General features: G+C 35.2%; 1 protein-coding gene across 1 annotated transcript in view; it reads left to right on the forward strand.

Annotated features, from left to right (window-relative positions):
* Positions 1 to 20,588, forward strand: part of SEMA3A (semaphorin 3A) — a 525,967-nt gene that overhangs the window by 94,884 nt on the left and 410,495 nt on the right. The window contains exon 3 of the mRNA XM_025380281.1: positions 14,607 to 14,683. The gene's annotated coding sequence lies outside the window, so the exon portion shown is untranslated. The remainder of the gene's footprint in view (positions 1 to 14,606; positions 14,684 to 20,588) is intronic.

Genomic DNA, 20,588 nt, shown 5'->3' on the forward strand with positions numbered 1-20,588 from the left:
AAACTGAATATTCCATTTTTCTCCCCTACATTCTTAGATACCCTTACAATTATTTTAAACCATATGACTATTTTGGAGAATAAAGTGTGGGAGGAAGTATCATGTCTCTCCTTGCTGGCCTAAAATAGTGAAATCTCAGGCACCATTCTTCAGTCTCTCTCCCTCCCTGCTGTGGTTACTAGGAGGCCTTGTGTTGTGGATCCAAAACATCGAAACAGCATGGATTATGGATTACAGAGTTGCTACAAGAACAGTGCCCAAAGAAATGCCCAAATATGTAGCAGATTTGGAATGAATCAGAAATAAGCCTTTGTTGCATTGAGCACTGAGATATGGACATTTTTTGTTTCTAACTAACCCAGCTTACCTTGGTTTTTGTAGAAATTAGTACCAGAAGTGAGATGTTATTTTAATAAACACAATATATTTGGTATCACTTGAGTGATCCCACAGTGAGCAAACAGACAGAACTGATATTAGTGGCTTTGGAAAAATGGGCACAAATTTCACATAATAAAAAAATCTTAGAAGAATGTGAGCAGCAGCAAATCATGTACTTGACAAATATGTGACTTTGGTTTAAAAGCAGAATGTTCATAATGTTTGCAAGTTGCTATTAACTGTATTTGGCAATATATAATAAGAAAGAAATGAGCTCAGAATAGATTTGGCTAGTTTGCAAGTAGAATTGTAAGAGGTGAGAAGAGTCCAATGCAGAGCTTTTCAGTGTTGGAAAAATAATGGTTTTATAGTCCTAAAAAGTGGTAAGAGTGAAAAGGTCTTTACAGATAAGTGTCTGGTAATGTATTTCCAATTGATTAAACTGCATCAAAGCAAAAAACAGGTTGCGGACATGGTACTCAACAATTTGGTATAACGACTCAGAGCAAAGATCAGATTAAGAGTGTGGCTCTTCTGGGAAATTCAAACAACTTTCTAGTTACCCTGTAATATTGAGAGAATGAATAATGGAATAAAAGAGTAGAGATGGAGAAGATAGAAAGAGCTGGGTATGTTCCAGGTTCATAAAGAAGATTTAAATTAAAGCTTACTGGGTGTTTGAAAGTTGTACTGGCAATGAAACTATGAGTTTGGATCACACATTAACAAAAGATTGTTACAGATTTAAAAGTTTCTGTGAGCAGGAAGCTAACTGGGAAAACTCCTTGGACTCCAAGTAGAGGACATTCCCCAAAACCCACTTCTGATGGGTACAAGTATAATGGCCAAGGAAATGCATCCTTAAAGTTGAAGCTAGGAGGCACAGAGAACCATGGACTCAAGACTTCCCAAAAGACAAATCTAGGCTCAATGGAGGAGCACTCCTCACCAGTTCAGCACCCCTCACAATGCCTCCTCACTAGAACCAAAACGTCTATGGACTGGTGACTTCTGCATGCCTCTCCCTCTTCCCCTCTCCTAATGGTATCTGTTCTGTGTCTGTTCCCCCACTTTGAGAGTGTGTATGTGTGTGTGTGTGTGTTTTGTGAATGTTCCCTTCACTTGGCTTTTTAGTTTATATGTATTAATCCAAAGTAATGACATCTGAACTGATATAGAAGCTCTCACATCTCAGCCAGTGTTCTGGGTGATCTTGGAGATTGGACTGAATTAATCCTTTGAATTGTCTCATGTAGATAGTAGTTGAGAGTGTTTCTTTGTAGATGAATTGCAGACTGCTTCATCTGCAATTTTCAACTGCAAATAATACTCCCTAAATATTACCTTATTCCTCTACGTTTCCTTGCTCCAAAGGTTAGGAAGGTCCAAGAACTAGTCGTACTCAAGAATGGTGAACATGAGTGTACATTTCAAGGGAGGGAAGTTTGGCTTATTTTTGTTTCTTCAATATCTCTCTTGTTCTAACTTGTTCCCAAGTTAGGACAAGAGATGACACCGTCACGTGACTGAAGCTGCCTGAACCACTGTGTACTGCCCACAGGATACTGACCTGGGGATGTCATGGGAATTCACAGTGTACAGTGCACTGGTAGGAATGAGAAATAAATCTTTGTTGTATTAAGTCTCTGACATTTTTTAGATTACTGTATAAAAAACCTTTCCTGATTAACATACCCTGTTACCATATTATTGGAAATTATGGTTAGACAATTCTGCTTTCTGTTGTCAGAATGAAAAATTTATTTGACTAATAGTTTTAACAGATTTATATGTTTATTTCTGTTCTTACATATGGTAATTATTAGAAATCTAACTCTCTCTGACTCTTCATAAGCCACAATAGTAGAATTAGTTTCTATGTTTAGGACGTTCTAATACATAGACCTAAAATAAAATGTAACACATTTGAAAAAATCAAAATAATATGAAAACTGCAGATGATTATTATTTTTAATTTCCCAATGCCATAGAAAGTGATTCCTGCTCTAATATCTTCACAAAACTAAATGGAACAAGGAAGCAATGAGTTATTTAAAGGACTTGTTAACTTTCGTGTGACCCTCTTTGTAATTGAGAGAGTCGTGTCCTAGAAGTACCCTCCAGCAAATGATTAATGAGGTTTCCAAATATTCTAAATTGACCGACATGGAAGGGAGTGAACTTGTGGTTAGCCAAACCTCTGTGAGGCCCAGGAGAAAGGAGATACCTGTCTCTTAAATAATTCATGATCATGTCCAATATTAAATGCCTACAAATGTATTTTTAAGTGTAAAGAACTTAATATGCAAGGTAAGTAAGGGGGTAATTTCTGAAAGTTTTCTCTCTCCAAATTTCTCATTATGACTGGTTTAGATGTAGGGATCTTTTAATCTTGTTCATTGCAGTAACAACCTTCCACAAATGCATTGAATAATACAGAAGTAATAATTTATTGGCTATTTTTCCACTTTCTTGTTCTATGAACTGGTTAAAATATCTTTTACACCATAGAAAGTTGTATGGCAATCTGTTCTATTTGATCACAGTAATAGCTCCTTTAAATAAATTATAATTAGATGCCTTCTTAGGTTCGCTAAGGGCTGGAATTATCTGCATCAGTGATTAAATTCTCACTTTCACTTGTGTAAATTTGCTATAGCTGTAATTTTGAAATAAAATGTTAAAAGTGAATTTAAGGAAAAGTTAATATTGCAGTGTCCTGTTGCAAGTAAACTATAATTTTTTTTTTTCTAGTTTACTGTACTTTGGTAGTTTCTTTGTATTTAAAGATAGCAGTTTTTATACTTTGTTTTCATAATCAATGCCTCCATTATTTAATATTGTATCAGATAAAGTTAGTTATTAGTTGGAATATTCAATTATACTTATCCAAATTATGTAATATTCTTTAGTACAGAAGTTCATTGGCTTAGCACACTTCAATCATTCATTATTTTTCAATTTCTTAAATATGTATTACCAAGTAACTTGGTTTTCTCCAGTTCGTTATTAAAACTAATAGCTTGCAATGTAGAAGAAGATTCCTTTATTGTTTCTTTTTTATTCATATCTTCTCAGGCTAAAACTTTAGATATAATTTTTTAAAATTGTGTAATGATGTAAGTGTTTGAGAGTTATTCCAGTGATTCCAGTTACCTTTACACATACCTATTATAAGGGAAAAAAATACAGTTTTCTCTTATGTTTATTGTAATCTAGAATCCATTTTCTTTTTTTTTTTTTTTTTTTTTTTTGAGACGGAGTCTCGCTCTGTAGCCCAGGCTGGAGTGCAGTGGCCGGATCTCAGCTCACTGCAAGCTCCGCCTCCCGGGTTTACGCCATTCTCCTGCCTCAGCCTTCCCGAGTAGCTGGGACTACAAGCGCCCGCCACCGCGCCCGGCTAGTTTTTTGTATTTTTTAGTAGAGACGGGGTTTCACCATGTTAGCCAGGATGGTCTCGATCTCCTGACCTCGTGATCCGCCCGTCTCGGCCTCCCAAAGTGCTGGGATTACAGGCTTGAGCCACCGCGCCCGGCTAGAATCCATTTTCTAAACACAAGTTAGCTTTTATGATATGGGAAATTCATACACAAATTTTGTTGTGTTTTGTTTTGTTTTCGAGACAGAGTCTCACTCTGTCGCCCAGGCTGGAGTGCAGCAGTGTGATCTCGGCTCACTGCAAGCTCCGCCTCCCAGGTTCACACCATTCTCCTGCCTCAGCCTCCTGAGTAGCTGGGACTACAGGCGCCCACCACCATGCCTGGCTAATTTTTTTTTTTTTTTTTTTTTTTTTTTTCATTTTTACCAGAGACGGGGTTTCACCGTGTTAGCCAGGAGGGTCTCCATCTCCTGATCTCATGATCCGCCCACCTAGTCCTCCCAAAGTGCTGGGATTACAGGAATGAGCCACTGTGCCCGGCCAATTCATATATAACTTTGAAAACTGATGGTGATTTTAATTTCAAACAGAATCTAAAATGGTAAAATTATCACTCACTCGATCTCTGATTTTTTCTTCACGTAGGCACCCACAGATACATACATAAAAAACTAGTATCTAAAATATATCATTTACATAAAAATAGCATATGAGGCCTGGCACAGTGGCTCACGCCTGTAACCCCAGCACTTTGGGAGGCTGAAGTAGGTGGATTGCTTGAGGTCAGGAGTTTAAGACCAGCTTGACCAACATGGTGAAACCTCATCTCTACTAAAATACAAAAATTAGCAGGCCGTGGTGACAGGCACCTGTCATCCCAGCTACTAGGGAGACTGGGGCAGGAGAATTGCTTGAACCCAGAAGGTGGAGTTTGCAGTGAGCCGAGATCATGCCACTGCACTCCAGCCTAGGTGACAGAGCAAGACTCCAACTCAAAAAGAAAAGAAAAATAGCATATGTGTTTTGAAAGGAGAAGTGCCACTTTAAAAATTTTTACAACTTTCTGAATGAAGCCAGTCCTTCTTCAAATTGTCATAATCTTGATTGCCTCAACTACTACGCAAACCTCACACCTGGGCTCTTATCCTCAACTACCCAATTCTTGTTCTTTTAGCATGCATACTTAAGTGTTTAAAAATATCAACTAAGTCCTCAAACTTTCTTATTCTTGATGAATTACTTCACAAGGCAAAATTCTCTGCCCCAGATTTAAGACTCTTCATAGAATGACCTCAAAATATCCAACAAACTGTATTTGCTACTGAGGTTCAAGACAAAACTTCTGCTTGTTAGGAATGTGTTCTTAGTCTCTTCTATCAAGATTTGGGCTTGGACAAAAAAGGGTAGGCCATATTGGACAGGGTTGGCTTTACATACCACAGCATATAGAAGGATGAGCCCAAATGTAGGACAGTAAATGGAAGATTAAATAGTGGAATTTTGTGTGGCAGGTGTGACCAAAGGGATAGAAGAGAAGGTGATGGGCAGAAATTGAGTACTTTTAGCAATTTGTTAAACGTTTAGGTTTCTGTATGTTTTGATGTCTGAAGGCCAGAGAGTCTGAGTTAGACTGTTTTGCAGAAGATATTGGTCTTCATTCTTGATGTAATATGGATGACTGGGGACAAGACAAGAGCAGTCCACCTGTTTTCCCATCTGTAAACCATGACCAATAGGGTCTATGTGTATCATTATATGGATGAGGTTGGCATTTCAAGCTAGAATATTCTTATGAAAATGGGCTTAAATTTTTTAGGCTAACACCATGACTGACTTGCTACAAATCAGAAAACAATTAAAAGCAAGGCTTTTATTTTTCTCCCCACCATGATCATTGCTCCAATCTCCACACCCAAATTAGAATCACACTCTCTTTATTGGGTAGAGTTTAGCTTAATATAAAGTGTAAGGGACAAGGTTTAAAAGTGTAGAAAACTCTAAGAATGAAAAAGAGGAAAATTATTCCATCCCATATGTGGGATCCGGTAGGTAATAATAATGGTTCCCGGAGATGTCCATGTTCTAATCTCAGAAGCTGTAAATATGTTGCCTTATGTGGCAAAAGGGGGTTTGCTGGTTTGATTAAGGTAAAGTCCTTTGAGATGGAGAGATTATGCTGCATTAGCCAGGTAAATCCTATCTAATCACACAAGTTCTTTAAAGCAGAGAACCCCAGCAGTGGTCAAAGGGAGATGACTGCATGAGAAGGATTCAACTCCCTGTTGCTGGCTCTGAACGTTAAGGGTTTTTGTGCAAGGACCATTGAGAGGCCTTTGGAAACCGGAAATAGAAGTGAAATGGGTTCTCCTCTAGGGTCTCCAGTGAGGAACTCAGCCCTGCTGACTCCTTGATTTTAGTTTAAAGTTGCAGATTTCTGACCTGTAGAACTGTAATATAATAAATTGGTGTTGCTTTCAGCCACTAACTTTTTAACTTTCTGTTAATTTTTCATAACATCAATAGAAACCTAATACCCATGCTAAATCCACTCACTTTTCTTGAATTTATTCATGATTTCCAACAAAGTGTCCTCACCCTTCCACTGCCTACCCAAGATGTGCTCGTAAATTCCATTTGAGAAAACCATCACCTCCCCTGAAGAGTACTCAGAATTTTCCTGTAACCCATATCACACAAGAGAACTTGTATGATAGTTCTACTGAATTGCTGTGCATGAAGATTTTGTTCATTCAAATTACGCTATCAAACTAGATTGTGAACATTTCATAGGAATTCTTCATGTTTATCTTTCTTTTGAGTTTTCCAGTATACCTGGGGTAATGTGCATTTTTATTGATCTAAAAGTATTTAGAGCAACAGCATCAATCATTCAAATCTCTTTTCTTCAAACCAGAAAATTAGCTCTTTATTTTCATTTACTAGACCATCTTTATGATACTTTGTTATGATGTAAATAATTAAAATATATTGCAGAAAATAAGTCTCATTTATTTGGTAGTATATGCTGAACTCTTTTTGAATGCACACAAAACCTGCCATGGAATTTCTTATATTGCCATGTAGTTCATAGAAATAAGATTTCCAAAGTCCAATATACTAAACTCAATTTCACTCCAAAACCATAATTTTCATTTATGTTTTTAATATTTGAATTAAAATAGCCCAAAATTAGATGCCAAACAAATCTAATTATGTTTTTAGCCATTGTGTGTGAGTCATACTGCCAGTGATTTTGCCTTGCTTGTAACAAATTGTCCCTAATTAAGAAATACTGTAAGCAGTAACACATGAAGGAAAAGCCACCAATACTTTGAAGTTTATTGGTTACAAAAATGACATGGGTTTCCATATTAATTTTGATGAACATAGAGCTTTAGTTTTGTTGTTGTTGTTTTTTCCCAGCTTCAGGATTGTCATTTCATTCTAGTTATGGAAAAAGGGGGTGATTTCGGGGATATTTTTCAAAACCTGACCACTTCCTCAAATAGAAGCTTTGTTCTTATAAATAGATACAGTTATGTTCATATGTTTGGTAGACTAATTCAGTAATGTGCCTGTTGAAGACAGTCTCTCATGGGTAGTTTCCTCTGTGGAGTAAAATTGAATTTGGTCAATGGAGACAACTCAGTCTGAGGAATGTTTATCCTTGATGTCAATACTTTTTCCTCATAAACATATACTTCATCTTGTATATATGTGCTCACTTGTGTTAGATAAGCTTTGGAGATATTAACCATAGAGCTATAAATTAACTCCATGAAGTACAAACTAACTTACAAAGTTGTGAAAAAATGTAAGGCTTCCTCCATTTCATTAAAACTTAGAATAAATAATTAAAAATATTGTCATGGCCGGGCATGTTGGCTCACACCTGTAATCCCAGCACTTTGGGAGGCCGAGGTGGGCGGATCACGAGGTCAGGAGATCGAGACTATCCTGGCTAACACGGTGAAACCCCGTCTCTACTAAAAATACAAAAAATTAGCCAGGCGTAGTGGCAGGCGCTTGTAGTCCCAACTAGTCAGGAGCCTGAGTCAGGAGAATGGCCTGAACCTAGGAGGTGGAGCTTGCAGTGAGCCGAGATGGCACCACTGCACTCCAGCCAGGGCGACAGAGCAGACTCCATCTCAAAAAACAAAAAACAAAAAAACAAAAAAAAAACCATTATTTTCATTCATTCATTTTCCTATTGATCAGAAAAAAACAAATAATAAACATAGACCCACATAAAATCTTCCAATTTACATTCTGAGTTTTTAAATGAGTATAGTCTAAGTTATATAAAAAGTATGCTCATGTCTAAATTCACTGTGTGTATATATATATATTCTTTTTAAAAAATTACACTTTAAGTTCTGGGATACACGTGCAGAATATGCAGGTTTTTTATATGGGTATACATGTGCCATAGTGGTTTGCTGCACCCATAAACCCATCATCTATATTAGGTATTTCTCCTAATGCTATCCGTCCCCTTGTCCCCAACACCCCAAAAGGCCCCAGTGTGTGATGTTCCCTCCCTGTGTCCATGTGTTCTCCCTGTTCAACTCCCACTTATGAGTGAGAAATGCAGTATTTGGTTTTCTGTTCCTGTGTTAGTTTGCATAGAATGATGGTTTCCAGCTTTGCCCATGTCCCTGCAAAGGACATTATTTCATTCTTTTTTATGGCTGCACAGTATTCCATGGTACATATGTGCCACATTTTCTTTATCCAGTTTATCATTGATGGGCATTTGGGTTGGTTCCAAGTCTTTGCTATTGTAAATAGTGCCACTATCTATATTCTTTAGTTTATTTATAAACTGAAGAAATTTTAGATTTCTTGTGAATATTAATAAAATCATATTGATCATAGAATGATATTATGGATAACTTCATTTACCCAGAAATATTGGAAAATGAGATTTTATCCATTATTGCCTAAGATAATCTGCTCTCACCACTGTGCGAAATTGAAATGACCATCACTGGAAAGTTTTTAAAGAGAGGAACTCTCTTCTGGCCACTTGGGAAGGGCTTTGGGATAGGTGATCAGATGAGTCCGGGGGACGAGTATAAATCATATCCCTTAAGATAGCACCACGCATTACTGGAGACATGGCTATATTCAGGTAAATAGCTTTTGATCAGTGGTAGCTGAGCAATTCACCACCAATAACATGAAGGTCCTCCAGACTAAATTAGAACATCTGTTGAGTCACAGCTGAAGTTCAATTGGTTTTCCACTTTGAAGCAATGATGGACACCTCCCTCTGAGACACCTCCATATAAAAAAATTCTTTCTCTGATGATGGGTAGCAGGGATCAGTGAATAAAAATCTAAGCTTATTATCTATCAAACTGTAAAGATTCAAATTCCAGCACTGCCACTTAATATTGTACATCTTCAGGCAAGTTACTTAGCTTCAAACAGGGTCCCTTATTCCTTATTTGCAAAATAAGAGTAAGAATATCACAAATGACATTGACATAACCAAAGCAATTCTGAGCAAAAAGAACAAAGCTGGAGGCATCACACTACCTGACTTCAAAATTTACTACAAGCTATAGTAACCAAAAGAGCATAGTGCTGGCATAAAAACAGACACACAGACCAATGGAACAGAATAGAGAACCCAGAAAAACAAAACCATATATTTACAGTTACCTGATTATCAACAATAGCAAGCTTGTAAGTAACTGATTTCTGTGCTTATTTGAGAAGTTATTCTATCCAATGTGTATTGAAGAACTATTATCAACAAAGGCACTAAGAGCATTAATTGGGGAAAGGACAGTGCCCTTAATAAGTCATGCTAGGAAAAATAGATATCCACAAGCAGAAAGACGAAACTAGGCCCCTATTTCTGACCATATGCCAAGATCAGCTTTAAATGAATTAAAGACTTAAATATAAGATCTGAAACTATGAAACTATTAGAAGAAAATATAGGGGAAATGCTTCAGAATATTGATCTGCACAAGATTTTATAGAGAAGACCTCAAAAATACAAGCAACCAAAGCAGAAATAGAAAAATAAGATTACATCAAACTGAAAAGCTTCTGCACAGCAAAGGAAACAATAAAGTTAAGCAACAACCTAAAGAATAAAAGAAAGTATTTCCAAGTTATTCATCTGATAAGGGATTATCACCCAGAATATACAAAAAACTCAAACAACTCAAGAGCAACATAAATAAATAAATAAAACAAAATTTAAAAATCTGATTAAAATATGGAAATAATCTGAATTGACATTTCTCAAAAGAAGACATACAAACATAATACAAATATATGAACAAATGCTTAACATTGCTAATCATCAGAGAAATGAAAATGAAAACCAGAATGAGAAGTCATCTTAAACCTGTCAAAATTTATATTATCAAAAAGAGAAAGAGTAACAAATGCTGGTGAGGATGTGGACACTTCTTATACACTGTTGATGGAATGTAAATTAGCAAAACCATAAAAAACAGTGTGGAAGTTCCTCAACAAAACTAAAAACAGAATTACCTTATGATCCAGCAATCCCACTGCTAGGTATATATCCAAAGGAAATCAGTAGTTCAAAAAGATATCTGCATCCCTGTTTGTTACTGTGCTATTCACAATAGCCTAGATATGGAATCAGCCCAAGTGTCCATCAGTGGATGAATGAATAAAAACTGGTCTATTAATACATACCCAATGGAATATTACTCAGCCGTCAAAAGAATGAAATACTATCATTCAAGTAAGGACATGGATGGAACCGGAGGTCATTATGTTAAGTGAAATAAGTCAGGCACAAAAAGATAAATACTACATGTTTCATCTCACCTGTGGGAGCTAAAAAGTTGATCTAATAAAAGCAGAGGGTAGAACAGTGGTTCCTAGAGGCTGGGAAGTGTAGAGCAGATTGGGGATAGGAAGAGACAGGTTAACAGGTACAAAACTGAAACTACATGTGAGAAATAATTTCTTGTGTTCAATAGTTAACAACACTATAGTGACTACAGTTAACAATTTTTTGTATATTTTCAAATAGCTAGAAGATAGAATTTTGAATATTCCCAACACTAAGAAATGATAAATGTTTGAGGTGATGAATATACTAATTAACCTGATTTGATTATTACACATCGTATCCTTGCATTAAAATATCATACAGTACCCCATAAATAAGTACAATTATTATGTGTCACATAAAAATAAGAATAAATTTTAATAAAAGAAATAATTCCTACCTACATTGGATTGGGGTATGGATCAAATGAAATAATTCCCCAAAGCACTCTGTTCAACCCTGGTACTGAAAAAGATTTTAATGAATGGCAGCAGTCATCACATAGGGTTATTAGAGAGACAAATAAGGTGGCATACATAAACAACGAATGGAGTTTGGTACTTGTTGCACTCAATGCCCTCAATAATATTACTTTTTCCAGCCAGGTGTGGTGGTTCATGCCTGTAATCCCAGCACTTTGGGAGGCTGAGGATCACCTGAGGTCAGGAGTTCGAGACCGGCCTGGCCAACATGGTGAAACCTCATCTCTATTAAAAATACAAAAATCAGCTGGGTGTAGGCGCAGACACCTGTAATCCCAGCTACTTGGGAGGTTGAGGCAGGAGAATAGCTCGAACCCAGGAAACAGAGGTTGCAGTGAGCTGAGATGGCGCCACTGTACTCTAGCCTGGGTGACAGAGTGAGACTCCACCTCAAAATAAAATAAAACAAAATAAAATATTACTTATTCCCTGAAACAGTCTCTTTAAATTACCAATTTATGCTTCAAACATACACAACTCCTACCTAGGATTGTAGACGACGAGTCATAGTGCACACGGTTCTATCACATGAAGAGGTTATGGCAGAGTGGCTGATCCAGTTACATATATCTCACAAGCACAGTTAAGCCTCTGATTCCCTATATACTGGCAATCATATACTTCAAAAACAATTACTTCCACCAGATATACCTAGCATCAACCATACAAAGTTACCAATCCACTAGGCCAATTATATTATTAGAAACTTGCTTTTCCATTTTTACATCTAACTCTTCTCTCTTAAAAGAATACTTTTAGAAATACCTTAAATGGTTTATTGTTATACTTTTGTGATCAGAACAATTTTAGATTATTATTTTAGCTTAACTATAAATGCAGATAACTATAGAGGTGATAATATAAGCACAACACCTATAAACCAGAGACAGTTTTAAACTAGATGGTCATCGCCCTTTTAAATATTTCATTGTACTTGCATATGCACATACACACCACACACACACACACACACACATCAATTCATAAAATGTAAGTGTATGAAATACATATGTTTAATATATGTATCTTAATGGGTACAGTGTTCATATTCTATAATTTACTTAAATATGTTTTGCAATGAACATGCAAGTTTTCTACCTCCACTATTATTAGCAGTGCATCAGTGCACTTCTTTGGGTATAAATATCTTTGCACACATATTTATTGCTGTTATTTTAATGAATTATTTTAATGGAATTGTTGGGTAAAGGATACACACATTCACATTTTTGATACATACTGGCTTTCACAAATCAATTACCAACTTTTGTTCTCACTGACATGCAGTGTCTTAAAGTTTGCATGAATTTCATTCTCTATTTACATTGTTTTCTCCTCTGGGCTTCTGCCCATGAGATGTTGCCTGAGATCCACTCCTCTCCCGTGATGTCATGACCAGGCCTTCTTGATTATGCTTTTTCAATGACTCTTTTAGCTTGGCCCTTTCTTCAAACTTGAGGACTTCCTTGCTAATCTTCGTGTCACCTAAAGCCAAACTCATCTCATGCCACATTTTTAACAACTACTTGTTAAAAGATATAAGACAATATAATAAATACTAATGTTAATGAATGTGGCTTAAACTTTCTTGGAAAATATTAATACTCACTTTTATTTTCCAGACACTAGACAAAGTATATGTATACATTATATGAAAATTGAACGTTATTATTATTAATTTCCTCTGCAATAAAAATCTGAAACTCAGAAAAATCTTAGGTATTTTCCAAGGACAAATATAAATAGCACATTTGGGCTTATATCCTTGGTTGTATTATTGCAATTCTGTTCTTAACCACCATGATGTACTGCCTGTATTTGGAAATTCAGGAACAAATTTAGAGCTTTGCTAACGTTTCAAAGGCACAATTTTGTAAATTAATTTTATTGATAAATTACTGTGTGATAAAAAATATAAATTTACTTTGGGGTAAGTCAGGCTGATCTCATATTATTTCAGAAAATATGTGTTATTTTAGTCCATAATAAAAAGTTACTGACCCTATTTGTTTTTTGTTAATAATGATTGCAGACAATTTCTAAGAGATGCCTAGTTGAAAATATGTCCAAGTAACTCTAATGGAGTAGCAATTTGGGCAAGCTTGTAGGTAACTGATTTCTGTGCTTATTTCAAAAATGATTCTATTCAACGTGTATTGAAGAGCTATTATGGAATAACAAACTACAGGAAATTTGGTGATCTTAACGAAACCATCAGCTTGGTCCACTGCAGTTATCTGATGTGAGCTCACTCTAGTTTCTACAGGTTGACTGGGAACACTTACTTAGTCTGGGCTTGGCTGGGGCAACTTAGCAAGGGCTTCTCCATTCCATGTATTTTTCATCATTCTTCTGAAACCAGTGGGTTAGCCCAGGTATGTACATTTTATGGTGATGGCAAAAGGATAAGAGAGCAAATGGAAACATACAACATATCTTGAGGCCTCAGCTTTTGGAACTGGCATATTGTCACTTTTACATCATTCTATTTGCAAAAGCACGTCTCATGATGAAACTCATAGCCAAAGAGTGGGGAAATAAGCTGTTCCCCTTTGAGGGAAGAATGGCAAACTCATGGGGCAAAAAGCATGGAGATAAGACGGGAGGGAGAAGTGGTGCCAGCAATGCAACCTAGCACCAAAGCAACTGAGTTTTTACTTGAAAAGATAGTCTGATTCTAAACTTAAAAACTAACTTATATTTTTAATTATTTGGTCATGGGACACTATGAAGTTTTTTTGGTTCCTGAGAGACAGGGTATGCTGCAGATGTTTTAATTTGGGGTCAGGTAATTTCTTCCTATGAAATGATTTTGCCTATGTCCTTTAAGAACCACTTGTGTGTTTCTCTGAATGCAGTTTTCAGCACTAAAACTCTCAATGAGTGACTCATTAAACTAGTCACCATTGTATCCACCCACTCAACCTCTTGCCACAGCCTCCGAATCTGTGGCTGCTGTGTCACATAAGCATGAAAACTGTAGAATCCAGAATTCCTATTCAACTTGTGCCAAAACCCTAAGCCTTTAAGTTTAAGAGCATTTGAGAATAATTGTAAGAAAAATAGCTTGGTTGTTCTGTAACCAGATGCTAAGTTGACTATTACTCACTGTGAGTTAACCGGAACTTAAAGGAGGGAGTCACAGCCCCGGAGTGTGAAAGAAGATAGCCGGAAATGTCCAAAGCAGTTAAGAGGGTGAACAGATTTTGTCTAAAAAGATAAGGCAGCTAAACAGAGGGTGAGAAGACATGAGCCAAATTTACACTCACAAATAGTGGCAATAATCTCTGAGAATCCAATTTGGGAAGAAGTGAAGGAGATAATAGTGCTCTGAGTGCCTAGTGATGAGAGAACAAAGAGGGTAACGATGCCTGAGAGACGGGATCAGTAATGTTTCCAAGGTGTCATGGAAGAGTCTGCTGGCAGTAAGACAGAAGTGTACTTTTTTGATTTTTAAACTAGTTTACTAAGAAGGTTCAAGTTTGCGTCAAAGTTCAAACTTTATAAATTATTTGTTTGCTTTACTTTCCAGAATATTTAAAAAAACAATCCATGGGACAGTCTAACACAACAAAGGGAATTATTCATCAAGAAGAGGCCCTTTAATAGGTAAGTGTGAGGAAACCCTTCATCTTTAAAAGGCACATGACTGCTTGGTGGTTGACTTTCAGTGGAACCGAAAAAGTTTCAAGGAGATTAACATCTTTATATTCTTAAAGCCAACGTCTTCAAAATAACAACCTCAATGCAAAGTGAAAAATCTAATCAAGTGTTTATTGATTTTTTCAAGTTCAAATATACATATAATATTGTTTCTCAACTTCTATGAGATATAGAGCTTGTCTTGATAGAAGTAATGAGATGCCTATAATTATGTTCCATGATTTAATATTTTATTTTCTTACATCTTAATTATGAGTTGATGCTATAGTCTGAACAATTAAGACCTAAATGTTCTTCCAAATTTACAAAAACTCAAAATTTTGTGTTAGAAAATTACTTTTAAAAAACTCAAGTATTCTATATCTGGGTAGAAACTAAAGATAATTGCCAATTCTAGATGTTATGATTACTGTTCCCATTTTATTGTTTTAAATGCCTCAACTCTCTACTTCCCCCATACTATGTGGCATAGATTAAAGTCTGAGCCATGTTATATGTTGCTCACTAGTAAACATCAACATGCTGGTACAGAAATGCATATCTGATTCTGTAGCAAGTCTCTGAAGGAACAAGTTAATAAAGAAACAATGTGAACCACAATTACTTTGCACCAACCTAATCTTACTGGAAGGAGTTTCTGTCAGTAACTACTGATGTGACCCGGTGCTTCTAACCTATATGTGTGTACATCTGTGTATATATGTTAGATAGGGTAGATATACATATTATCTATCTATATACCTACCTGTCTCCCTCCTTCCTCTCCCTCCTTCTGTCATCTATTCTCATGTTCTATATGGTTATATGTTCTATATTTATCTTTTGTTAGATACTAGATGCTCGACTAATCTATTTCAAATAAATGAATTATTAGTTTCATCCATAGCTGTTGCTAGCATGGAAAAACTTGGGGGAACTGAGAATCTTTTCTTATGCCCTAGAACATGCTATATTAACGTGCAGTTTATATAATTACCATTGTATGTCTCCTTATTTTTGTCCCTAAAGAAACTTTATATCTTACAACTTCATCCCTATGAATTTATTTCCTTCCCTAAAAATGAGAATAAAAATATAAATTACAAAGGTATATTTAATGTCTAAACAAAATATTATATGTTAAATGTAATTCCTTGAAAAGGTAAATAATTATAAATTGGCATGGCTTTGAGACAATAAGAAAAACTAGAATTGGCACGCGGTAAAAGTGGGAATTCAACAGAGCAACCAAGATGTTTCTGACTTTTTATTTTTAATTGCATTTGAGGCCTATCAAATCTTTTACACAAAATTATAAATTGTTCGTGATTTCCATAGATATTTTATATTTTATCTTAAGAGGTGTCTGCTAAACTATATAAATCTGGAAGGAAACTTATGCTAAAATATAAGGTATTGGCCTGTGTGTAGACATATTGCTCATTCTCTAATGAGGCTCTGGAACTATGAAACATGCATGGTGCAGTGTGGAAACAAAGTTTATGGATTGTGACTCACATATATTATCACACTAAATCCCTATAAATTCTTAAACACAACTTCTTTTATCAGTTTATGCATATACTCAAAACCAGCAGTTGCTTCCTTTGCTTGCAGAATAAGTTCCTAGTTCCTAAGATTGCTATTCCAAGTTCTCAAGAATCTGGTCCCATTCTGCCTCTTTAAGGTTTTTTTCTACTTATGCCCATTAAAATTTTGTGTTTCGATTAGACCAACCTATTCATTCAATCTACAATTTCAAAAGAAATCTACATCCTTAACCTTGTTTTTGCAGCTTCCTTTCCTATTTGGTATGACTTTCCATCTTGAGAAAAGCTTATACGTCCTTTAAATACCTAGCTGTACCTCTGGATCATCTTAGTGGGTAATTGTCTCACCATTATCTGAAAATAATTAGTAATATTTATATTACTAATTTCATTCATAGAAAAATATTAATTTGCTAATTGCTAATAAAATTTGATGTTATTTTTTATTACTGAGGATATAATTAATTGACTAAAAATAATGAGTGTTACAAGAGTCATTAAGTTAGTAAATTGCAGATTGCTATAAAGTATTATGAGTTACCTTGTAGTATGATTCTTTATCCAGAATACATATATTTATATCTTCAACTTATGATAATAAAAACAATGTAAAAACTAGTAAAGAACTATATTATTACTTGAGAGAAGGAGATATTATAATTTCATCTAATATATACTCTCTAAATAGTAGGAACCCAAGAAAAAGCTTTTCGCTTTTGAAATACTAACAGTTGTTGCATGTAACTGTATAGTGTTTCTACACAAATCTAAAGTACCATTTTTCAGTATTTCTGCTTCTCATTCTTCTGTCAAGCAGTCATAATCTCTTATTTGGAATTGACTATCTACTTTCACCTTTACCTCTACACTTCAGTCTTCTTACAGCAGTCAGAATGATCATTTTAAAATGTCAATAAGATAATTCTCTTGTCCAGATACTTCAATGGCACCCTTTCACAGATTAAGATAAAATCCAAACTCCTTCCTGTAATCTCAATGTTTCCATCTAGATTACTACTAAGTACCTCCCACAGTTCACTTCACCTGAAAAACATCCACCTCCTTGCTACTCCTTGAACATGACAAGAACTGTTTGGAGATTTCAGCTTTGCTCATGCTTCACCTCTCAGCACATATCACTACGTTTTTTTCCCTAAGCAGCATTCCCTGACCAGCCTAAAGTAAATAGATCCTCCCATTCAATATCCATTCACTCTGCTTTGTCATCATGATGCTTATTACTACTTAATATTATATGTTCTACATATTTGGTCATTTGTTTAATATCTATCACCTCTTTTTAAAATGGCATATCTGTGAGTCTTTGTTTTGTTCACCATTTTATCCACAGTACCTAGATTATCACCTGAGATATATTAGATGTTCAACTAATCCATCTTGAATAGATAAATTAACATTTACAAATAACTAGATTAGGAATATGTTGTCTTTTCTAGTCTGCAGAATTTGGGTGTTGAATATATTTCTTGAAAGGACTGTTCAATATAAACATCTGAAGACTCGATTCTTCTTTTGTTCCAAGTCTGTCATTTCATGGCAATTCTCATAAACAAGCTACATTTCAGTTTCTATTTATGAAATAGTGATAAATATTATCACCTTTGTTCTTGTCGCTTGAAGTTACAAAACTGATGGGAAAAAAGTATGTTGAATTCCAATCACTTTCAATAGCACATTATTAACTTTGGAATGACTAAAAATGATTCTTCTGCTTGGTTCCAGAGAAAGATAATAATGCACATTTGGTGTATTAGGGATAAGTCCACACAGAACACAGGATATTAAAATACATATTTTTAAGAAAGCTTCCAGACATCCCAAATTCGCAAAATGTCTGGCTCTAAGTTGGTTTGAAGTTTTGCCTGGACTCCAAATATAGGTTTGTGTGTTTTATCTGTCCATCTCTATGTTTTTGGTTTCCATTGTGATTCAGTTTTAGCCACATGAATTTATTGTTTCCAGTGAAAACATCAATATACTAATTCCCAGTGAAATGAATTAACATTGTACTCTAGTGATACCTGCAATTTCAGGGCTGGATACATAGTTGATGGAAAATCTGTACTGAAGATTCATGATTGATATAAAATCCAGTAACTTGTATATATACAAATGTATACAAGTTATATATAACTTTGTCTTACTTTTGTTATTATATAGCCTATATATGTTTGTGCATATATATTTATGCTAGATATATACAGTGGATATGTAAGTCTATATATTGGATATGTGTGTGTATGTATATCTGTATACAAACACACTTGCTATATCATAACCAAGGTGAGATAAATTGTATATATTACTTATATAGAATTAACATGCATTTTATATGTTAATTATAAAAATAATTGTTAGAAACTGTTAGTTATTTAGGTAAAATGCTTATTTTTGTTCATCTTTTGCTTTAAATTTATCTTACTTTGGTCATTATATGGCCTGTATGTTTATATATGTATACTACATTTATACTGTATAAATACTTTATACAGTACATTAAAACAATAACATAAAACTATAAAGCCAAACCAAAATTCTGACCTACTGATGTAATTTTTAAGTGATGCATAAAATAACTACCTTGCTTTTAAAATTATCTTTATCCTTGTAATCCTCATTACAAAGATAAATAACATGCTTTTAATTACAACTCATCTGAAGATGACAATGATTTATATTCATAAGTGGTTGTGACATGCGAGTCACTTTCTATTGGATTGCATACAAAATAAAGGATTAAATTTCATTAAAAAATACTGTGTTCTTTTCAGAATCTCACTGGTTTGTTAAGCAGGATTTACTAACATTATTGTGAAAGAATCTGCAGGCTATTTTTAAAGTTGTAAAGGAAAATATATATATATATATTTTTTTGAGACGGAGTCTCGCTCTGTCGCCCAGGCTGGAGTGCAGTGGCTCGATCTTGGCTCACTGCACACTCTGCCTTCTGGGTTTACACCATTCTCCTGCCTCAGCCTCCCGAGTAGCTGGGACTACAGGTGCCCGCCCCCAGGCCCGGCTAATTTTTTGTATTTTTTAGTACAGACGGGGTTTCACCGTGTTAGCCAGGATGGTCTCGATCTCTTGACCTTGTGATCCGCCTGCCTCAGCTTCCCAACGTACTGGGATTACAGGCGTGAGCCACCGTGCCCAGCTAGGAAAATATAATTTTTGAAGCTTATAACCTATTTTTAGAAGTACCATGGGTTATTATCTATAAGTAAGCTTAAATATTTTGTTATAAATTTAATTTATAGAGCACATATAACGTTACATTGTGTTCACTTATGTACTCAAATGACAACATCTTTGAAAGCATTGTTTCCATTTTTAGTAATTAGCATAGAATATTTATAAAATTGTTATACATTTATTGAATGTTAATCAGAAAGTCCAATATTTTATAAACTTAAGATTTCTTCAAGATTATTTTAAATAAAATTGTAGATTTGACTAAGGGAAATTTTATGACACTCCAAAGAATTCGGTGCAGTTTCTTTAGCTTACTTTTTGAGATTTTTTTCATAGTGTGATTTCCATCTTCATTTTCAACTGGATCTGCCTCTATCTAAAGATACGTAGTCTACTCATTATTCCAAATGCAAGTCTTGCTTTCTCACCTATCTGCCTTTTTCATTCCATTCTTCCTGCCTGAAAGGTTTTCCATCTGCAAATCCGATCAAAATCTTAGGCCCTTGTTGAGCCTCAACTCACATCCAGTCTTCTTTCTCTGAAGTAACTGGAAGAGCTGTGTGGAGTTATACTAGATCACCATCTTTTCTGATCATCTGTAGCAAATCTGTCCTTTGAATATCAAGAGAAATATTTGGCAAAACTATTGTTTGGCGATTATTTTCTTAAGAAGGAGCATTTTAATTATACACATACACTAGCTTTTTAAATATATTTAGGATTCTTAAAGACATAAACAAGTTATGTAGATTATTTCTGAGGATTCACTGGCCTACTTTAATAATACTTCCTTTAAAGGCAATGGCCTATAACCTGAATTAAATCAAGTAGCATTTTTTTGCCTCTTTCTACAAGATGAAAAATTAAGTAATTAAACTACGTTGTGGACATATATTCATAATTGACAATTCCACATCTCACGTATACATTTATTTTTTTTTAGAAAATGTCTTTCTTAGGCCGGGCGCGGTGGCTCAAGCCTGTAATCCCAGCACTTTGGGAGGCCGAGGCGGGTGGATCACGAGGTCAGGAGATCGAGACTGTCCTGGCTAACATGGTGAAACCCCGTCTCTACTAAAAATACAAAAAACTAGCCGGGCGTGGTGGCG

This window comes from Theropithecus gelada, chromosome 3 (assembly GCF_003255815.1).
Source record: "Theropithecus gelada isolate Dixy chromosome 3, Tgel_1.0, whole genome shotgun sequence".
Taxonomy (NCBI): domain Eukaryota; kingdom Metazoa; phylum Chordata; class Mammalia; order Primates; family Cercopithecidae; genus Theropithecus; species Theropithecus gelada.